General features: G+C 38.6%; 1 long non-coding RNA gene and 1 pseudogene across 1 annotated transcript; one reads left to right on the top strand and one right to left on the bottom strand.

Annotated features, from left to right (window-relative positions):
* The first annotated feature begins 1,068 nt into the window (after positions 1–1,068).
* Positions 1,069–2,581, top strand: LOC110903130. Its single transcript, XR_002571689.2, has 5 exons — positions 1,069–1,356; positions 1,469–1,566; positions 1,841–2,030; positions 2,280–2,375; positions 2,446–2,581. It is a non-coding gene; the product is annotated as an uncharacterized LOC110903130 (long non-coding RNA).
* A 1,811-nt stretch (positions 2,582–4,392) lies between these two features.
* LOC110901522 lies at positions 4,393–6,146 on the bottom strand (annotated as a pseudogene).
* Positions 6,147–24,246: the final 18,100 nt, after the last annotated feature.

Genomic DNA, 24,246 nt, shown 5'->3' with positions numbered 1-24,246 from the left:
CAAGAAGCGCAAGAGATTCACCCTATTGTGTTTGGAAATTCGTTAATTAATGTTGGTGAAATAATCAATATGATAATGGTAGAATTAGTGGGAATTAATAGCAATAGTAATATTTCTAAAATGGTAATAATAATGAGAATCATTTATTAGTTATTATTTCTGATTTTAGTTAATAATGATAATGATAATAATAATATTAACACCATTTTTATAATATTAATATTTATAGTAATAATGATAATGACTTTGTTATTATTTATCAATATATTAATAATATTAATACTGATAGTAATAATAATGATAATAATTGCATTATTGATAATAACATTAATATTAATATTAATATATGTAATATATGGTAATATTAATAATAACAATAATTATAATAATAATAATAAAAATACAAATTTTGATTAATAATTGATATAGTAATAATTCAATAAAAATAATAATGATATTAAGTTAGATTAATAACAAAATAATCTGATTAAGAATAATAAAAATAAAAATTCTGATTTTTATAATAAAAATTCTGATTAATAATATTAAAAATTCTGATTTAAACAATAATTCTGGGATAATAAATAATAATAAGAATTCTGCTATAATAATTCTGATATATATAAAAATTCTGAAATAATAAATCTGATTATAATATTTAATCTGATTTAGTGATAATATTCCTGATTAATATAAATAAACAAAATAATACTAATAAATCTGATTGTTATTATCAATAAAAACACTGAATTTATATATGTTATAATTAATATTTCTGATTACAAATAAAAATAATATTATTAATAATTATAAATCTGATATATATATTTATCGATAGTTATAATAATCCATATATTAATAATACTGATTTTATTATAAAATCAGTAATAATATGATAACAATATTAATAATCTATACTATATTAATAAGCATATAGGAAGGGTAGAAATGGTCATTTGCCACTTTACAACCCTTAAAGCTTATTGTACAACCAACTAAAGCACAAATGTTGAATTTGATAAAGCAACAAACTTTTTGGCAGCCAGACCTATGAAACTAAGTTGAATTTTAAACAAGTGAGCGGGAGGTTTTTCTTGAGCGGCATTTTCAAGTTTTGAAACATTTTGAAATGGGGAAGAAACCGAGAAAGAAAGAGAAAGGGAGTAGGGCTACATCTGCAAAACAAACTCCCCAGCTTCTCAAACCCTACTCCAAATTCCACCATTCGTTGCTTTCATGCCTCCTCAAAACCCACCTACAATCGAGCGAAAAAGAGGCCGAGAGGCATCTCTATTCTCATAATCGACAGAAGGATGAAGGGAAGCAACGAACTGGGTTCTAATAAGGCTTTTAAAGGTAAGTTCATCAGGTTTCTATCATAGTTTTTCATTTCAAAACTGTTTCGTACATTGTGTTTGTAGTTTCAGTCTTTCAGGTTGTGATTTTGTTTCTACCTTTTGTTTTCTAGGGTTTTGAGTGAGATAAAGTGCCGAAAAATGAAGCAAGACGAGCCTTAAACTGTTTAGTGGTGTAACAATGGTATGTTGAGCAAGACGAGCCTCATAGGTCAGTAATTTTTATTTCAACTGATTGATATTCGGTTTTAGGGCTTTATTCTCAATATTAAGCAAAAACATGTTAAACTCAGGAACGAGAACATTTTTGTTGATAAAATGGAGCGGATCTAAGGTCTTTAAAAACATTGATGAATTGATGTTTCCAAGTCGAGTAGTGTGTACCGTCAAGTTTAATCATGACAAAATTTGTGATGTTAGTCAGATTAAACACTTGATTTCTTTGTTTGCCATGAATTGTTGAAATATAGAGTTGATTGATGTAGATGCCATGGAAACAAAAGGAGAAAAGCAGAGGAAAAGAGATAATTCGCAGAGAGTTGCAAAGAAAAGTAGGGAAGGATACGATCACCGGTGAAGATACAAATTCACCGCAGTTTGTTTCTGGAGAAAGATGAACAGAGGATCGCAGTTGCTTTGATACAATAACAATGGTGAAGCATCAGACTCTCTAAGGTTTGTATTCAATTGAGTTAGTTTGCACAAATGGCACTTAATTTATATAAGAGGCTAGAAAGATATAACTACAATGTAAACAGGTAAGCTATGTAATAGTAAGGTGTAATATAAATGTACAAGTAACAACTGCACATGCCAACTACCTCTAGCCTGGTTTATTGCTTTGTGTATGATTGTCTTGTTGGTGTATCCACCTTACCTTGATAAATCACTCTCTAATAAATTCTAATTATATGTTTTGTGCAGACTGTGATGATCATTGCAGGTTTTTCAATTGGTTTATGGGGCCGCATTGACATTAACAAACATTTCATTTCAAATAAGATAAAAAAGAAACCATGGGTAAAATATACATGTTTTTTTTTTTGCCTTTTAGCCATACACGACTAAACTATTTATACGATCTTTTCAGGAAGTTTTGTTGGCAGAGAAATAATGGTTGCCAAATACGGACCTGGTGCTGAAAGAATGTGAGTTCTATGGCCAAGGCTTGATCTGAATCATGAAGACTTTTCTTTGATATGTTTTTTTTGGTCATAGTAGCAATTTGTTGGTACACTTTTCATGTCTTATCCATTTGATGATTTGTCGATTTGAATATATAATCTTACATCATTTTTTCTATCATATTGTTTGCTTTAAATAATTTGGGTTTGTATTTTTTACACTTCATTTGCTTTTATTCACAAGGGAAGAATACTGGAGCCAGTAGAAAAGTTGAAGGGGAGATCAGGGAGCCGAAGTCTAAAGGTAAATATTCTTCTTTGCAAACATATGCTTGTTTCTTTGGCATTGAATTGTCATAGTTTTTTTATTGGAGTCATTGTGACTAAAAGAACTTTTACTTTGAGTTCCCCCTCTGGCTCTCGAAGCCCATCACCACACCGCCGCTCTGATGCGTGTATATTATTATTTATTTACCGTGATCTCTATTGTTTTAATATGGGAAAATCTGTTTTATTGTTTGGCTTTAATGATTTCTGCTCTGGGGTTGTTATCTTGTTGTAGGTATTGGGTGTAGGTATTATACCATCGGGTGGGGCGCTTGTGTGAGCTTAGTGTGTGTCTCAGATTGGATAGGCTCACTATAAATGGCTCTTACTTGATGGTATAACTCTACTTCGATTCGTGTTTTCTTTTGTGGAGAGTGTATTTCCTTAGTGGGTGGGTGGGGGGGGGGTCGAGTTATTAAGAACATTGATCATGTGGTTAGCTCTTAAAGTTGTACTAATCTGGTGGGAACATTGATCTGGTGTGGCATCTTGGGATACTTGTTTGCATTGTTCTGCATGGAGTGAAAGTTTGGTGGGATTAAGAGTACATTGTGGTCCCATATTCCATATAGTAAATATTTAGTCATATGCAGCCTATTGATTATGAGAGCGGCCATGTTGATCTTGCATTTTTGTTCTTGACTTTATATATCGAAATTTTGACCATTAAGGTCTCAAATCCAAACCTTTGACATATGGAATTATGATGTTGAACTTTATGCAGTGTTATATCTTCAAAACAACATTGGAAGGATTACTTTGTATGGTCAGACCGTGGATCAAAGTTTGATAAACACAATCTTCTTCATGATCTATCTCTGCTTCTGTTTGTCTTGGGCAGGACAACAGTATTTACATATGAGAGGTTGACATGATGTTACTGTATACCAATACCCATGGGCCATGGCTGGATTATCTCTCATGCTACATTCATCTAAGTTAAGAGGTTAGTTAGTTAATAATTATATTTGTTAGGATGTCGAATTTCAAGACTTTTGTTCTCCAAATATATGTTTTCTGTTTGTTTCTGAGATGTAATCATGGGGTTGGGTCTATAGTATAAATAAATTGAAACAATAGTTTATCAAAGTTCAAATTGTTAGTCAAGTGTAATAACTAGAAGCAACTGACTAACCTGACAGGCAAGTCAATTTTAATATTGCGTTTAAAAAAGTCAATTTTATTTTTGGAGCAGGGCTCATCAACCATCATCTCATGTAATTTATTTGGAATCTGCTAGAGCAAATTGTTATAAACTCAAATAAAGACAGGTGGGTTTGGAATAACCCTTTGGGTGATGAGTTGTCTGTGGCTTTTGTTCAAAATTTGATAGCGACTGCGAATAATGAAGATAATGGTGGCAGTTGGCCTTTGCGGAACAGTTGGGCTCCCCAAAAATAAACTTCTTAATGTGGCGAGCGTCGTTAAATCAGATTCCGGTAAAAAAGGAGCTAGCCGTGAGGGCTGTAAGGATTCATACTGGTCGTTGTAAAATGTCGCCACTGCTGTAAGTGACACTGTCTCTCATATCTTCAATATTACTTCTGAATTTATGCATTGCTTTGCTTTACTTTGATGGCCCATGTTCAATACAAGAAGTTATAAAGCTTCCCCTTGTTCAAGTTATCAGCTAGCCACAGGTCACTGTCGCCAATCACCTTGTGCACTATGGTCACCAACACCGAGCTAAAAAAGAACCCAAACGAAAGCGTACTTGAAAACAACCCGGTGCTCATTTTCTTCATCCCTTTGGGACACTCCCTTAAGAAGAAATCAAGTTGTCCTATGTAAGTAAATGCCTCACCAGACCCCACAAAGAAAAACTGTGGAATTAACCAGCACACGCTAAGTGGAACCACATTCGAGGGGTCATCAACCAAGCCGTGGGACTGAGCCACGTGCAGCCGCTTGAGCTCGATTAGCGCAGCTGCAACCATGGCAAATGTGGATAGGACTAGCCCTACACCGATAGTTGAAGGGGGCTTAGCCCTTGTGGGTGTTTAAGGAAGCGTTTAGTGAGGGGGACTACAATTTGGTCGTTCACAGGGACTGTTAAGAGAATGCTGCCTACGAAGAAGACGGTGAGGGAGGCTGGGGGATGAGGAAGGATTTCCCGATGTGTCGGTCCATGGTGGTGGCTTGTGACACTGAGAAAGTTGTCATTTGTGCATATGTTGTCCAGAACATGATTGTGGTTGCCCAAATTGGTAGCATAGTGATCATCATCTTAACTTATTCTACATCTGTTAAAGTTGAGAGATGCCATTTGCTTATCTTTGTAATTTCACCGGATTTTTGATTGCTACCTTGTCTACAGAAAAATTGCGATAATTAAAAGAAAAATAAACATTGATTAAAACAGTCTTCATACGTATTGGTAAATGGGTTTTGCATTAACCTAAAAATCAGATACTTAAACTAGAACAAGACACACATATTCACAGAGTGACACTAACATGACCCTTTTAATCTTTTTTGGCATACTAATACTTTAAAACTAAAATTTTACAACCAAAACAAGTGTGTATAAAACCATTATGTTAACATTATTAAACTTAATGCTTGTTTCTCTTTTATCTTTCTTTCAAATTATAGCATAAAATGCCCAGTCAATTTAGGTTATGACATAAAAAATATATTTTTTTTAAACACTTGATAAAAATAAATGTCTTAAATGAGTCAATCTCAAACTAGACCCCTTTAGTTAGATGTGTAGTCAAGTTTTACCTAAAATTAACCAAAATTCTAGAAATTTATCAAACTGAGTTCATTTCGTGTCAAAAGTTTATAGCAATAATTTATTAAAACGTATTAATAAGAAGAGGCTACGATAAAATAAGTATAGATTAAAGGTATATGTAGTTCCTTATGCAAAAATAAGCCATTAGAGCCCAAGCTCAACTCAAACGTACTGAGAGCTCGAGCTTGGTTCATTTTAAACTTTATATCTAAAGTTCAAGCTTGGCTCATGACATTCAACTGTTTATTATGTATTAATTATGTATTTATTTAACTACTTATTTTATGTAACATATAATTTCTTTTGTTCAACAGTTATAATTAAATGTAGTATAATATATTGTTTAGTATTGTTATTTAGTATTCTTATCATAGTCATATATATGGTAATATATATTTTTAATGGCCAACATAATCAATTCTGAGCACTCTCGGGGCACCTACTAGAACAAACAGAGTACTTTGAGAGCAACCCCGAGTCCACCATCAATTCCGGGGAAAATCCGGTAACCCACCCGTCTGTAGGCATGACAAGTGAAATTACTGGTAAAACTCGTTTGGCTCCAGGATTAAACCCAGGTTTCCCTGAGTCTCCTATCATTGCCCCCCCCCCCCCCAGTGTTTGATTATGCACCAAGTGGGAGTTGAACCTTCATCTTTCAAGAGAAATGCAAATCTTCCACCACTTGATCTTGAGATCATTGGCATATATGGTAATATTTCATATGTATCTAACAACCTTAAATTTTCTTCATACTCACTTAAAAAATTATCGTCCCCGCCGCATCGCGTGGGTAGCGGACTAGTATAATAATAATAAGTATAATAATAATAATGATAACTGATTATTAATAATAATATTATGTTTAATAGAATACTTAGAATAGAAAAAAAGAAACAACATCGGAAACGATTCAGTACCGACTCATCTTCTCCGGCGAAGTCCCGGCAAGTGCAGTGACGGCTCCGGCAGGGACAGTGGCCTGAACAGAAAAGGAGGTTGAGAGTTTGAGGGTAAACGATGTCGAACAAGGGCTGCGGGTTATCGGTTTGTAATCCCCGGCTTCCGACAAGTGTTGCTGAGGTTTGAACGTGCTGTGGTGTCAAAACCGGTTGTGGGGGTGAACGAAAGGTGTAAGGAGGGTTCGGTATTTATAGGTTGGTTCGAGGTTACGTAATTTCGGCAATGATCGGTGATTGAACCGAATTAAGAAACGAGATCGGGTAATTATGGAAACGAGGGAAATCACGAGGTGATGGCCGGAAATCACGAAGTCGAGAAAATGGAAAGGTTGACCGGGTGTTGCTGTCATCTGTTTTGGCGGTAAAGGGTTTAAAAGGAATCTGTTCGAAATAGCGTTTAACATTAATAGGTTTCCTAATATAGTCGGATGTGGCATGCCCGGCCGGATGGTTGTGTGTTCGTTTGTTATGGCTAAGGTCGCGAGTTCGAATCCGTCAGGGGCCGGTTCTCACCCAGGAGACCCCCCTTTTTACCTATTTTCAGCGATAATTACAGAATCAGTCCCTGATGTTTTAGAAACTGACTAACTGACTTAACTGAGGTTCCTAACTCAGTTAAATGATTCCTTTAAGAATAATAACTTAACTTCTTTAAGGTTTTGGCTAACCAAGTTAGCTTGACCTAACCTAATTAACTATAAACCACATTTTTATAATCCTTTTATTTATTAATTTATTTAATAAATTTATTTAATTAGTTAAAGTATTAATTTATTTATTAAATAATAATATATATATTATAATTATTTGATTTATCCCAAATTTTGGGTATTTTACTGATTTAACGTACGAATTCCCGATTTTTGAACGGATTAGGGTAATCTCTTGATAGGAATTGTTCGAGAGTTGTAAATTAGAATATATTCCCAAGGTTACAACGGTTAGGATCCGTCTTTCTAAAACGGGTCGAATTTTGAAACGGGTCAATTTTGACGGGGGTTACAGTCTCCCCTACTTTAGGAGATTTCGTCCTCGAAATCTAAGAGTGAGATTTCTAAAGATTCAAATGAGATCATAGAATAGATGAGAAAAATTGTTTCCATGAGTGCGTCACATAGTATATAATGTTTCAAATAGTTTCACATAGCATATAATGTTTCAAATGGTTTCACATAGCATATAGTTTTCCAAATAATTTCACATAAAGTAACATGTAAAATGAAAGCGTAATAAATTTAGTTTGTTCACGAAAGAGTATCATTAATTGTTTTAAATTGCGACAATAGTGTGAGTTGTGACTTCTAGCTTGAAATGAATATAACGTTCAAACGTAAAACATATAGAAATTGAGATAACATAAAAGAGATTTAACGTAAAACATGGATTGTCACGGAACGTAACATACGACACTTCCAAAGTGAATCGAAGTCCTTCTCGAATTAAGGAAACGTGCTTTGGCCTAATAGACAAATACTCTCATCGAGGAGCGACTAACGATATTTGTCCTTCCAGTTACTACACGTCCTTAATTGATTGGGAAATCGAAACTTTGGCGAGAGCGAAAATCGAGGAGCGGGACTAGTTAAACAAGATGCGAGTATCACCTCTAACTTGATAACATCGTACCCTAACGTGGTTGGTACTTATCAAAAGATAAGGGTCCACTAGAGTATGAAATGGAAAACTCCCATCAAGGTTTGGATATCACTCCTAACTTGAGGGTAGATTTCGTGCAAAATCAAAGTATAGCTGAGTGAAAATCATCACCAAGTGTGGGAATCACCCCTATCTTGATAAGTCATTTCAATTGTGTTGTAAGAGTGTCTTCCAAATGTGTATTGTGTTAGCCTTAGGAAAGGCATGTATATTAGAAGTCCAAAAGGATAGAGAGAAGCAAGTGAGGTAGAAGGGAGGTTGTTTTAAGCAACACATAGTGAAAAAGCTCCTAAACTATAGACTAGGCAAGGCATTCCTAATTCCCTATAGTTATGGCTCTGATACCAATCTGGTATCAGAGTATTCCTACTATAGACTAGGGAAAAGTAAGGCAATCCTACCTAATTCCCTATAGTTATGGCTCTGATACCAATCTGTCACACCCCAACCGATGGCGGAAACATCGGGATGAGACGAACAAATTGCTCAAAACAACATAACACTATTTGTGACAATATAAATTAAATCCATTTCATAAATTTCAAATGAGAATACATTGTTTTCAAGTACATCATAAATTCAAACATAATAAAATGCTATGCTAAAATGGGTTTCTAGTTCCATCCTAGCTTGATTTCTTTATTTCTTGAACATCAACCTGCAATATGTATTAAAATACAATCAACAAAAGCATGTTGGCGAGTATACAAGTTTTCATACATAGCGTAATACGTGTTTAAAATGTTGCTCATATCCAAATGTGAAATACAATATCATATTGACAGTATACTCGAAACGATGATACTTTACGTGTCCAAACCAAAGTTTAACGCAATTAAAGTGCCTACCCAAAAGAGTATGGGTAGTTTTAACATAGATTAACCTAACAATACCCGTTAATATAACGAGAGGGGCGTTTCTCAACCTATAGCGCTACCATTGTTAGGGGAGGCTTGTACGAAGTTAATGAACACATAGTCATGAATGTTTACATTAGCATAACATGTCTAACATGATTAAAATGTATCACATAGGGTAAGGATAGAGTGTGCGTAAAATGTTTGATGTGATTGTGATGTTTGATATAGAATACATATTGCACCCAAAAGTGGAAAATAGAAAATGGGTCATGTATACTCACCTTAGATTGCGTTGCGTTTCTTGGAAAGGATTAGAGTAGAGATTATCCAAGAGATTGCAAGAAGCGCAAGAGATTCACCCTATTGTGTTTGGGAATTCGTTAATTAATGTTGGTGAAATAATCAATATGATAATGGTAGAATTAGTGGGAATTAATAGCAATAGTAATATTTCTAAAATGGTAATAATAATGAGAATCATTTATTAGTTATTATTTCTGATTTTAGTTAATAATGATAATGATAATAATAATATTAACATCATTTTTATAATATTAATATTTATAGTAATAATGATAATGACTTTGTTATTATTTATCAATATATTAATAATATTAATACTGATAGTAATAATAATGATAATAATAGCATTATTGATAATAACATTAATATTAATATATGTAATATATGGTAATATTAATAATAACAATAATTATAATAATAATAATAAAAAATACAAATTTTGATTAATAATTGATATAGTAATAATTCAATAAAAATAATAATGATATTAAGTTAGATTAATAACAAAATAATCATGATTCTGATTAAGAATAATAAAAATAAAAATTCTGATTTTTATAATAAAAATTCTGATTTTTATAATAAAAATTCTGATTTTTATAATAAAAATTCTGATTTTTATAATAAAAATTCTGATTAATAATATTAAAAATTCTGATTTAAACAATAATTCTGGGATAATAAATAATAATAAGAATGCTGCTATAATAATTCTGATATATATAAAAATTCTGAAATAATAAATCTGATTATAATATTTAATCTGATTTAGTGATAATATTCCTGATTAATATAAATAAACAAAATAATACTAATAAATCTGATTATTATTATCAATAAAAACACTGAATTTATATATGTTATAATTAATATTTCTGATTACAAATAAAAATAATATTATTAATAATTATAAATCTGATATATATATTTATCGATAGTTATAATAATCCATATATTAATAATACTGATTTTATTAAATAATATCAGTAATAATATGATAACAATATTAATAATATAATAATAATAATAAGTATAATAATAATAATGATAACTGATTATTAATAATAATATTATGTTTAATAGAATACTTAGAACAGAAAAAAAAGAAACAGCATCGAAAACGATTCAGTACCGACTCGTCTTCTCCGACGAAGTCCCGGCAAGTGCAGTGACGGCTCCGGCAGGGACAGTGGCCTGAACAGAAAAGGAGGTTGAGAGTTTGAGGGTAAACGATGTCGAACAATTGCTGCAGGTTATCGGTTTGTAATCCCCGGCTTCCGACAAGTGTTGCTGAGGTTTGAACGTGCTGCGGTGTCAAAACCGGTTGTGGGGGTGAACGAAAGGTGTAAGGAGGGTTCGGTATTTATAGGTTGGTTCGAGGTTACGTAATTTCGGCAATGATCGGTGATTGAACCGAATTAAGAAACGAGATCGGGTAATTATGGAAACGAGGGAAATCACGAGGTGATGGCCGAAAATCACGAAGTCGAGAAAATGGAAAGGTTGACCGGGTGTTGCTGTCATCTGTTTTGGCGGTAAAGGGTTTAAAAGGAATCTGTTCGAAATAGCGTTTAACATTAATAGGTTTCCTAATATAGTTGGATGTGGCATGCCCGGCCGGATGGTTGTGTGTTCGTTTGTTATAGCTAAGGTCGCGAGTTCGAATCCGTTTGGGGCCGGTTCTCACCCAGGAGACCCCCCTTTCTACCTATTTTCAGCGATAATTACAGAATCAGTCCCTGATGTTTGAGAAACTGACTAACTGACTTAACTGAGGTTCCTAACTCAGTTAAATGATTCCTTTAAGAATAATAACTTAACTTCTTTAAGGTTTTGGCTAACCAAGTTAGCTTGACCTAACCTAATTAACTATAAACCACATTTTTATAATCCTTTTATTTATTAATTTATTTAATAAATTTATTTAATTAGTTAAAGTATTAATTTATTTATTAAATAATAAAATATATATTATAATTATTTGATTTAACCCAAATTTTGGGTATTTTGCTGATTTAACGTACGAATTCCTGATTTTTGAACGGATTAGGGTAATCTCTTGATAGGAATTGTTCGAGAGTTGTAAATTAGAATATATTCCCAAGGTTTCAACGGTTAGGATCCGTCTTTCTAAAACGGGTCGAATTTTGAAACGGGTCAATTTTGACGGGGGTTACAATTTGCCCTTCTATAAATTGGGCTTCTTTTTTCCTAATTTGGTAATTTGAAAGAATGAGTCGGGAAACTTATAGACAGAGACTTTCTGACATTTTCCGGCGCTTAGATGCCGCCGATGGTCTGGTTCAACAGCAAATTCCGGTAACGAAGTCGATGATCCAGAAAAGATGGTCGCCTTCCCAATGCTGTCCTGCCCCTGGTGAGTCGGTCGTGCAAGAGTGTCATATATGAGGACCCTTTGCCAGCTGACACGAATGTGGCATCACTATCAGCTGATAATTTGATGAAGGTAATCCCAACTGATCATGTTCAACGTTGCCATTTGGTGTATGAACGTCGCCGTGTGTGTTGTTCTGTTAAGAATCCCGTTGGTGACCCAGGGATGGTAGCTCCACCGGTGGTTGGAGGGCACACCGATGACTTGGCCATTGATCCCTGTTTGCTGAGCTGTATTGGTAAGGTGTTGCATACCCCTGCAGAGGTGATGGCAACCCGTTCCCAGGAGTAGGTATTAGAACATGTTCTTTTTTGGTTCCCCTATGTTGGTCTTTAACAACAGGGACAAGTACTTGGTTTGTGTAAGATAGTTCGTATGTATTTATTACCAAAATACCTATCTTTTTGCAGCGGTTATTGTATCTGTTACCAAGATACCCGCTCTTAGCGCTGTATGTATTGACCCCATGACTTATATGTATGAAAATATTTTGTGTTTAAGGGTATTTTTGTTGTTTACCATTATGTGTAGTTAAAATGCGATGGTAAATTTTATTGTATGTGTAAGTAATGAGGAAAAACAAAGGGAAATAACTTTTTATTAAACTCAAAACTTAAATGAAAAGAAGCGACATCGTTGTGGATGGATTACACTTGTTTGTCAGAAAAAGAAAAGTCTACTCTTGCTGTTAGGAGCAAGGCATTACAGATAACATTTTTTCAATTGGGCCATGTCCAGCTACGCGGCACGGCGGTACCATCTAGCCTGGACAAGCGGTAGGCCCCTTTGCCCAGATCTTCTTGAATGACGTAGGGGCCCTCCCAGCTGGGTCCCAGTTTGCCTGAGGGTTCCGCCCTACTGGCTTCATTATCGCGCATGACATAGTCGCCTTCTTTGAAAGTATGATGTGCCACGCGTTTGTTGTAGTACTTTTCTAATGTCTTCTTGTATTTTGCTTCGTTGATGGCGGCAGCTTCACGCCTTTCTTCGACTAGATCCAGACCTTCCCTTAGGAGCCTATCATTATCATCGCCGGTGGTGAGGCGACGTAATGACGGCAATCCCGCTTCCGCGGGTATCATTGCTTCCACGCCGTAGGTTAGGCTGAAGGGGGTTTCATTATTGCTTGTCCTAGGCGTTGTTCGGTGTGCCCATAGGACATTTGGCAGTTCTTCTACCCAGGAGCTTCCCTCATAACCTAACCTTCTTTTTATGCCATCCATCAAACTCCTATTCGCCCGCTCTACCTGGCCATTTCCCTGAGGATGCGCCACCGATGTGAAAATTTGCTGGATCTGGAGGTCGGCGCACCATTCTTGCAAAACCTTGTCGGTGAACTGTGTTCCATTGTCACTTACCAGGTATAGTAGTAGTCAGAACCGACATACTATGTGCTCCCAAAGGAACTTTTTGGCATTCTCTACCGTGATTTTAGCCAAAGGCTTGGCCTCCACCCACTTGGTAAAGTAATCAATCGCCACAATTAAGTATTTTAGCCTTTCGGGAGCTAGCGGGAATGGTCCAACAATATCCACTGCCCATTTTTGAAAAGGCCAGGCCGCTGTAACCGGGATTAAGTTGTTTTTAGGCCTGAGTGTTTGAGGGGCGAATTTCTGACAGCTACGACACTTTCTAAGTTCTTGTACCGCGTCTTCGTGCATCCCGGGCCAATAGTACCCCACATTGTGGATTTTAGCCACAACTGCCCGGGGTCCCGCATGGATACCGCATATGCCTACATGAATCTCTTGGATCAAGTATTTTGCTTCTATCGAGGAGACACACCGCAGGAGTGGTCCCAAGTATGACTTCCGATACAATACGCCGTTGTTCACTTCGTATTGCAGTGCCTTTGTTTGTACCTTTTGATCTTCGCCCCTAGCAGGGGGTAATTCCCCCTTAGTAAGGAATTTTAGCATTGGGGTGTACCAGCAGGGTTCCTCCGCTCTAACGGCTGAGACGTTCCGGGGTTCAATTGAGGGCATCTACAATGTTTCAACCTTTACTTCTTTTTCCATACCCGAAGTGACGAGCTTACTCAAAGCATCCGCTATTTGGTTTTTTCCTCTGTGAACGTGGTTGAGTGTGACGTTATCGAAGGAAGCCATTAGCTCCTTTGTTTTTGCCAGGTACCTTGCCATTGATTCGTCTTTGGCTTCATACGTCTCATTCACTTGATTATTAACCAATAAAGAATCAACGTATGTATCCACTTGTGTAGCTCCCATAGATTGGGCCATTCTTAACCCTGCGAGTAGCGCTTCATATTCTACTTCATTGTTGGAGCATTCGAAATCAAAACGTAAGGCGTACATCAGTCTTATCTCATCTAGGCTTATCAACATTAGATCTGCCCCGGACCCTTTTCCACTAGATGATCCGTCGGTGTAAAGTTTCCAGGTTTGCCGGGCAATACTGGATTCCGGGATGTCCTGGATAGCGGGGTCCACTATAGTTTCTCCGTCGGGGATTTTGGCCAAGAAGTCGGCAATTACCTGCCCTTTGACTGCTGTTCGTTTTCGATATTTGATATCCAAAGCTCCTAATTCAATCGCCCATTTGGCCAATCTTCCGGAGATTTCTAGTTTGTGCAAAATTTGCTGCAACGGGTAGTTCGTCAAGACCTGCACACGGTGTGCTTGAAAATACCCTCGCAATCGCCGGGTGGCATGAACTAATGCTAGTATCAACTTTTCCAGGGTTGGATACCGCGTTTCTGGTCCCGCCAACACCCAGCTGATGTAATATATGGGTGTTTGCTTCCCATCTCTTTCCACCATGAGTACCGCGCTTACCGCATTATGGGATGCCACCAAATACATTTTAAGCACTTTGTTAGGGAATGGCGCTGTCAACATGGGTAATTTTTCGATGAAGCGTTTCATGTCTTGCAGGGCTTCTTCCGCTTCGCCGGTCCATTTGAAATTCTTCTTGTTGAGGCAATCTTTTAGTGTCTTTATGAATGGCAAAGATCTTTCGGCATGCCTTGCTAAGAATCTGTTTATAGCCACTAAACGCCCGTTTAACGCATGCGCTTCTTTCAAAGTCCTGGGAGAGGGCATCCGCGTTATGGCGGCTACCTTTTCCGGGTTAGCTTTAAAGCCGTCCTGGGTAACTACCACGCCCAAGAACTTTCCTTCCTCTACCCCGAAAGAACATTTCTTGGGGTTGAGTTTGATATTGTATTCTCTGAGTCTTTGGAAAGTTTCTTCAATGTCTTCCAGCATTTGTTTTTCTTCCCTACTCTTGATCACCAGATCATCAACATATACTTCTAAATTTCTGCCGATTTGTGTTTCGAAAGCTTTATCCATGAGTCGCTGGTAAGTGGCCCCGGCGTTTCGTAAGCCGCAAGGCATCTTTATGTAACAAAAGATACCTACGTCGGTGTGAAACACTATTTTTTCTTCGTCTTCTTTGGACATCTGGTGATACCCTTTATAGGCGTCTAAAAAGCACTTATACCTATAAGGGACCAGGGAGTCAACCTTGAAGTCCATCTCGGGCAGTGGGTACGTGTCTTTGGGGCATGCTTTGTTCAGGTGTTTGAAATAAATGCACATCCGCCATGTGCCGTCGGGTTTCTTTACCATCACAGGGTTTGATACCCATGTATGATACTGTGTTTCTCTGAGGATTCCGGCTTCCACCAACTTTCGTACCTCTCTGACAACCGCTGCCTTTCGATCCGGAGCCATACTGCGCTTACCCTGTGCAACCGGCTTAATGCCGGGGAGTGTTCCTAGCTTGTGTTCTGCCTTATCACGGGGTATTCTCGTCATGTCGGAATGTTCGAAAGCAAAGATGTCTACATTCCTTCTCAGCAGTTGTTTTAAATCGTTTTTAACCTCGGGGGAGAGGCTGTCTCCTATCGTAACTATCTGATCCGGATGGCGTGTGCTTAATACCCATCTTTCCAGGCTGATGGCCCCGGTAGGTCCTTGGCGACATCTTTTAGTGTTCAATACTTCCCCTAGTTTGTCACGAAACACCGTTGCTACACCGCGCAGGGTAGGAAACATCATGAAACCGCGCGCCGTGGAGACTATAGCATCCAATTTTCCTAGGGTGAACCTTCCAATGATCACATTGTGGTATGAATCAGCGCGTACCACAAGGAAAGGTAATCTGACTAATAGGGTCCACCTTCTCCCCTGTGAAACCTTTAATGGGGGCGTGCACTGGCTCAAGCAGCCTTTTGTCTTCTGGTTGCATTCTGTTGAAACAGTGTTCATAGATAATGTCTTCTAAACTCCCGGTGTCTACCAGGATCCTTCTCATGTGATAATCTCCCACTACAGCGGATATGATTAGAGCATCCGTAGTGAGGTTCAAATCTGCCACGCGAGGCTCAATGGTCATGGTTGCTAACATCGAGGGTTCGAGCGTGGAGAAACTCCGCTTTGCCCCTTTTCCCTTATCTGCGTATACCATTTTTAGCTCTCGCGGTCTTTTACCCGCAGCCTTGTCGCTTTCTTCCTTGACGGGGGACGGGCCCTGCTTGATATCCCTCACTAGATGTGCCAGTTTACCCGCTTTCACGAAGTATTCAATCTGCTTCTTTAGCTGAAAGCAGTCGTTTGTATCGTGACCACTCCCTTTGTGGTACTCACAATATTTACTTGTGTCTTTGTTGGGGTTGTCTTTCAGCGACTTTGTAGGATTAAACTTGAGGTTCTCTTAAGCTAGGATCTCTGCTGGTGTCGTGTTCAGGTTGGGGTAGTCAGATCGCGGTTTAGAGGACTCATTCCTTGAATAAGTGTTTCTGGATCTGTCATACCGCGAGTCCGTCCTATCACTCCTTTGGTATCGGTCTCCTCTACCCTTACCCTTAGAACCTCGTTGCTCTCTTTCTTCTTGGTTTTTCAGAGCCTCCTTTTTCCTGTTGGTCGCGTGACCGGCGGCCACGGCCTTTTCTTGTATAACATATACTTTTGCTATCCTCAGTATTTCATCAATAGTGGGAGGTACGCCATCCCTTCCATGAAGTGTTCTTAACAACTCGTCGTCGTTTACTCCTTGTAGGAAAGCTCCACACGCTAGATCATTTGTGACACCCAGGATTGCAAGGCTTTCTTTAATGAATCTAATGATGAAACTTTCCACCGTTTCATTGTCTCGCCGGCGAATGTGGAGGAGCTCATTTCGATCTTTTGTGTGCCTGTGCTGTTGGCTGAATTGTAAGATGAACTTAGCCTCTAGATCTTTGAAACTGTCAATTTCCCCCGTGGGCAGACTGTCCCACCAAACGCGAGCCGCGCCTACCAGCGTTCGGATGAACATCTTGCACCAAAGAGGCATAGGCCAACAGGCTACTTCTCCTGCACTTTTGAATAGGTTGAGATGATCATCTTGCACCAAAGAGGCAAGGCATCTTGGGCATTTCCTTGATAGCAGCTTCCGCTATTCTTCTGGTAAATTTGGATTTGAAAGTAGCATCTACCAGTTTATAAGGCCGGGTAAGTTCGTCTTCTTCCGCATTAATGGGTTTCACAGGTGGGGTTATCCCGCCTTGGCTGACACCCTGGGTGACAGGGGGTGAAATCGGAGTAATGTTCACTGTTGAGCTTGGGCCTCTTCCTGGGGAGAAACGAGGCCTAGACGTATTTCCCCTATCATATGCGGGTTCCGCCGAGGGAGGGGTTTGACTGTAAACTGGTTGAGATGCTGGGAAAGTCCACCAAGGCGGCATATACGCCGCGTATGGCGATTGTTGAGAATAACCTTGTGGTCCTCCCTGGGGAGTATACGTTGGCGTATTGTATTGGGGTAAGTACCCGTACGGAGGAGCGAAGTAATACCCGGGAAAATAAGCCTGATTTCCTGGTGTAACCGGAGCGTTCATGATTCCCGCTGGCATAATCACAGGTTGATGTGGCGGCGTGGATAATGCCGCTGTTAGCGCTGCTGAATACAGAGGTGGCATGGCGTAAGTGACTGAAGGTTGATAGTATTGGGGTGCGCCACCCAGCGATATGACGGTGCTGGGGCTAGCTGATGTGATAACCGGCATAGTGCTATGACGTATAGTCTGTGCACTAGAGGTTGTGGCTGAGGCGAAAACGTTTATGCCTGTTGTGATTGGTCCGGCTGACTGGAGTTGTAAAGAAGTGTATGAAAATAAATCTGCTGCTGTCGTCCCAGAAGAGGCAGGGGTAGTACAAGCAAAACCTGGTGGGGGTCCCTTTGCTTCAAACTCCAAGTCGAGTGACCTGATTACAATCGGTGAAACTAGCATGGAGATAGCGGGGCTTGTCTCTGCCAACGGATTGTTAGTTAACATTGCCTGACTTGGTGTTGCTGCTATGTTCTGATCGCTTGCCATCGGGTTCAGTCTTGTTGTTGCCACTGATCTGGTCCCACGAATGGCGCCAATGAAGAAACACTGACCTTCACGGTAGTATCCAACGAGGACTTCAACACTTGGCGATCCGAACAGCTTAACTGCAAAACAGAACACCGTTAGGACTCGTTACAGGAATGGGGTTATTCCTGTAACCACCCTCCGGCGTGTGAATAAGTCTCGGTTTTGGGAGTAAAGGAATATGTGTATGGAAGAAAGTTGTACGAGAGTAAGATGATCAATACCTTTGATGTTTGCCCTTATTTATAGTTTACCATTAGGGTTTCCTCTAACTTAGGAAGGGCTCCGATAAGTTAGGGATTTGCATAATCTTCCCAAAAAGTTAGAGATTTGGTTGCGTGACCTATCCATGCAAGATGGAATATTCTAGAATAAATGTTTATGATTATTTATTTATAATAAAATAATAGGTAATGACCGGGTCGGGTTAGCCGATTCAGGTTATACCTCGTCAATAACTAAGTATCATTTTCTTATCATGCTGCTTCTAATAATCCTGATGATGAAACGCAGAAATTTTGCTGCAACTTTTACGCCTTGAACTTTTTATACCAGGTCCTTTACTTCTAAAATCCAAACCATCGTTAGTTGCAACCAAATTTTTTTGTACTTATTTGGGCATAAACACGTATGATGTACGCTACGCCCTACACTACATAACACTTGAAGGATGGCTTCTGAAGTAGCAGCCATTGAGTTAACTAAACTGAATTAGGAGACCTTGTGAATTCAATCTATGCACAACAACAACAACAACAACAAAAAATTAACAATACATGTTCAGGCCAACTCAATATGGACAGATATTCCTTAACAAAAAAGTGAAATGACATGGGCATCCTCATGGTGTTGAATCTGGCCCATTTCAAGTATACTTTCTGTGAACATCTCATATAAAACAAAAGGTTATTGTACCAGCTTCTGCACATGTAGAGAAATCGAAATCACAATGTATTCAAACCAGTCGATTTAGACACAAATTAAAAGGGTACAAAGTAGTTACCAGATTTTGGGCACAAGTTACTTCACTTTGTTAGTATCCGAGGGCTGCAGCTGTGGTGACGTTCGGTGGTGGAGCCAAGTCGTGGTTCCTTACATAATCAGTGTCTTCCAGACCCTAAGAAACAATCAAAAGTGAGTATTACAAGTTTACAACTTCAATTAACAAAAGCACATCCAAATATTATACATATTATTTAGTTTAAATTGGATATTTTTTTTTGTTGGTCGGAACCTTTTGGCCTAGAACTAAAAATGACACGTTGGACCCGAACTTGTTTTGACATGTTATCCAACTTGCCCAAACTACAGATACTTCCCATCAAAACAATTTAACATTTACTTATAAATGATTCTCAGCAGTTTAAAAAGTGTTAAGGACATAACTTTCCTGTAACTAAACGAAAATTGTATGGATCTAACCGGCTCAATTATATGAGATCGAAATAGTTTTTATCACTTAATTTTCCAGAGGGTTTTGTTCTGTTTTTGAGTACAGCCCCTACGGCCTTCATGTTGAATTTAGATGTATGACACAGAGGCACAAATCATGCATCTTCATTTCAAGTGGCAGTTATTGTTATAGAAATGTCGAATATCCTTGAGTTGAGTCAGGCATTTCACCAACTGCGACCGTTGCCGATCCCCTCATCAAGGCTCATACCAATTAGCCTAAAAAGTGTTAGCCACACATAATTGAAGTGAGGCATTTCACCTATAGTCTCTATCTTTTTAAAATTACATCTATAGTTTTCAACTTTTGCACACTCGTTTCTCGGATAGTCCCTAACGTAGATGGGGTTAGTTTTCTTAGTTAAATGGGTGTGAAATGACATAAATACCCTTACTGTTAACTTAATAACTTAAAAGTTAAAAAAATACAATTAATATTTAAAAATTTATGTGGTACCCACCCACCCACCACCCACCCCACCACACACTTCATCTTTCCCACTCTTCACCTCTATCTCCACCTTTCACCACCACCGCCACCACCACCATCCACCTTTCACCACCATAACACCTCACCCCGCCGGAAAAATGCCACCATCATACACTACCCACTCTTCACCACCGCCTTACCACCACCCACTATTCACTACCGCAAAACGCCAGAAAAGCGCCACCACTCACCTCACCCCAACCGCCCACCACCTTCTACTCCGTCAAGGACTGCCCCAAAAACTCTGGGCACCACCTCCTTCTACCTCATCCACCCTCCACCGTAGACCCCCAATGAGAGCATTGCAGTATTGGCAACAATGAAAGCAAAGATGAATGAGCCAGACCATAACAAATTGTGTCGAGGATCCTCACCTTTCTTATGATTGCTCAAAACCGTCAACAGAAATCGTTAAATGATAACTATAAATTTCGTTCAAAAAGGCTCGGATAACGAGAATAGAAAATTGTTTTACTGGGCAACCTCTGTTCAAGGGCGGACCTAAGGCATGCTTTAGGTGGGCCGACACCCCCCTTAATTTGTTATGTATTTTATAGGCAAAAATCTCAACCGAACCCCTTGAAAGTTTGGTTGAACCCTTGATTGGCACCCCCAGAAAATAATTCTTGGGTCCGCCACTGCTTCTGTTTCTTTTTCTCTTTATCACTCTTTTCTTTCTCAATCGGCATTCTCTCTCTAGATATATGTACGAAAAGCAGGGGTCGTTTGTTTGTCGGCAAATGGGGGCGGGGTGGGTGGTGGCGGGTGGAGATGTTATGGTGGTGGTGGTTTGGACTTTGTGGTGTGAAGGTATTATGGTGGTGATAAAACAGTGATTATGTTGCAGAGAAGAAGAAAGAGTGAAAAAGGTGAGAAGTCGGGGGTGGGTTGGATAGGTGGGAAAAGGCGGGGCCCACATGTATGTTTTTAATCTTTTAATGTTTTGATTGTTATATTTTAATAGTAATAGTATTTAGGTCATTTCACACTCACTTAACACCAAGAACTAACTCTCATCCACGATAGGACTATCCGAGAAACAAGTGTGCAAAAGGTGAGGACTATAGGTGATTTTAGAAAGTTAAGAACTATAGGTGAAATTTCAACAAACCACAGGAATTATCCGAGCATTTTTCTCTTCAAATAATAGTTTAAGTAATTATGAAAAACAAGACATTAAAACTTAAATAAAAAATAGTTCATCATCATGTTTGGTATCTATACCTGTATTTAAATAAACTAGTGAAATTTTTGTGTGTTGCGACAAATATTTAGAGGATATCAGTTCGTTATGATACCGTTGCCCTTGGTATAAGTGTATAACAATCAAAAGAGATACATGATCTAAAACTATAAAAACAAATACCGATCCAGTTAGTGTTGAAAATACGAAAGAAAAAGTTAATATTGACTTTTATAAATATGTAATGGGAAAAATAATAATAATAATAATAATAATAATAATAATATGACTATTTATCAATATTTTTTGACAGTTGTGTACTTGTGTTTCAAAGAGCTTGTCAAAATTGGCTCATCCAAGTCAAACACCGATATCTCAAGAGCAAAGAGAATTATCTTAGGCTTAACGGTGTGGGGGTCGGTTTAGGACCGGTGAGCCACGTCGGGCTCTGTCTACACGGCTCCCACCTGGGTCGTCCTAGTCGCCATCGTCCTCTCCCGGCCTTCCTCGATGGGCCAATCCCAAGGTTTTATCCTTTTTATTCACTTATTCTTTTTATAAAATAATAAAATGAGGTTGTTTAAAAATAAATTAAAAAAATGGTAGATGAGATATGACATCAACAAGTTATCGGCCGATGATGCTCTGTAAAACGAAGAAGATGAAAGAATTAATAATGTGACAACCTGGATTTTCAAGATTTGCATTACTTGATTCCTTGATCTCTAGCTCGTAGAATTACGTCGCATGTTTCATTACATGTTATAACTGAAAGTATGCTATGCTAATCATGTGCTAATCATGGATTGATTATATAAGATTTTTATGTATTGGTATAACGTAAACTATTGAATGTTAAATGATGCTTCCTGTCACACCACCTCACCGAGTCGCACATCACGTAATGGACCGCACACCCTCTCCCCTTACTAATGGGGTGGCCTTCGGCCTAGCCCCTTGAGCCTGAAATGAAGCCCAACTGGCCCAGCTCATCTTATTTGGGATGCATACACAAATACGGTTTGTGTGTGTGGTATTTGTATGATTGCAAAACACTAATACTAGAAAAACCCTAGCCCCCCTAGTCCTTTCGTTCCTCCTTGAAGACTGGCGACGACTCCTCCATATCCTGGCATCATCTGTTGTGCTAACATCCCTCTCCATAACCTTCTTCGATCCTACCTCCCAAGGTTAGTGAGCAATGATTAATTTATTTGGGGCATTCCTTGTGATACTTGTTTAGAATGGTAAATTGTGTTGCTACATGATACTGCATTAAATTGTATCCTTGCATGATGAATCGTAACTAGGATTGTATGTTCATAGAATGTTCATAGAATCACTGATAGACCACAGTTAAATCTGAACCAATGTAAAACTGATGTGAGCATAGTTCTGTATGGGACATGTACTCGTTAGGAAGCATGCACCAGAAGGTGCGACGATGACAAAGATGATAAATAATCAACGAAACCGTTTTGGTTCTCTAGTAGGTTGTGTTGATTCGATTCGATTTATGATCATGCGTTAATGAATCACGAATGATTGGGGGTTATTAGTGAGCCACAAATGCTATGAAATCATGATTGTTAGTCAATGATATGGTCGATACTTGATCTGGATGTCAATATAATTGCTAAATGGTAACTCATTATTGCTTTAATATATGAATGCATGATGAATGTTGTGATTATGATTTCAAAAGGAAACTGGTAGAATAGTCAAAGTTGGGGATTAACTGTGCACCGAATTGATCGGGATGTGTCTGTCGGTTACGGAATCTTTGGGGTCAATCGCACACCCGTTATTGTCGCATAATGCCATGAATCACACACTTGACTGGGTTGGGCCGTGATGTTGGCTCATACAGCTGTGGGCTCGCACACTAAGGAAGAGCCGCACACCTCGGAGTAAATTATCACATGTTGTGGTCGCACACCCCTAATATGCATGCACATAATGTAAATGTTTCAATAGAATGAAATGCACGTTGCACACTGATCATGCATTTGCACACTTGTTATATGTTGCACACACTCACTTGGGCCCGATTATGTTAATTGGGCTGCACATTCAATTTAATTAATGGATCCAGTAAGGACTTGGGCCGCAAACTAAATTGGGTCACTGTTATCAAATCATAAGCCCATAGTGGGTCGCACACCCTTGAACAGTCGCACACTGGCCCACGAACGAAACACGGGCCGCACACCTTGAATGCGATCGCACACTTGCAACTGGGCCGCACATCCTCGAGTGGGCCATTAACCTAATTGAACCACACACTCCTGTGAGTGGCGAATTAACTGTTAAGTGTTTAGGTGAAACACGAACTCGTAATGTAAACCAGTATGTGACCTGAATACCTGCTATGTGAATGTCTAATGATAATGGACTGGCTTGTTGCATGATTAATTGTTGTGACTTGTATGATGATATGTGTAATCCGTGTACACTACTAGTGTAGTATGTGTAGAGAATACGTGTTCTATGTGCATATGAAACTGACTGCTATTGGTAACCACGTTAGGGTTTGGTTGACCACTTGGAACGGGTAATGTAACGTAACATACCGAGCAATCTAAGGTGAGTTCACTTCTCCTGAGCGTGCGTCCCGGTGGGTGGGACAATCAAACGGGTATTCCTGAGAGGAATAAGTCTTTGGGTTAATCAAATGGGTATTCCTGAGAGGAATAAGTCTTTTTGGGTAAAAACTGGGATGTTGGATAATACACTCATTTCCTATCATCTTAAGTCCCATCTTATACCGAATGGTTACCTGAGAGGTAAGGAGGTTATTAGTTGATAGCGTTATTTAGGTTTGGCACCCTCATCCCGTTCCCGAGAGGACGGGTGTGAACTAATGACCTTAATCATGACCAATGCTTAGATAGGGGGTATTGGGGACGGGCAAAACCATCTGGAGCCATCTTGTACGGTACTCGAGTTATTATCAACATTACTTTCGGAATTGTTATTAAACTAGATTAAACACTTGGTAACCAAACGTTTTCATAAAACTGTGAACTCACCAA

This window comes from Helianthus annuus, chromosome 13 (genome assembly GCF_002127325.2).
Source record: "Helianthus annuus cultivar XRQ/B chromosome 13, HanXRQr2.0-SUNRISE, whole genome shotgun sequence".
Taxonomy (NCBI): domain Eukaryota; kingdom Viridiplantae; phylum Streptophyta; class Magnoliopsida; order Asterales; family Asteraceae; genus Helianthus; species Helianthus annuus.
The sequence above is the reverse complement of the archived record's forward strand: the minus strand, read 5'-3'. Positions and strand labels throughout refer to the sequence as shown.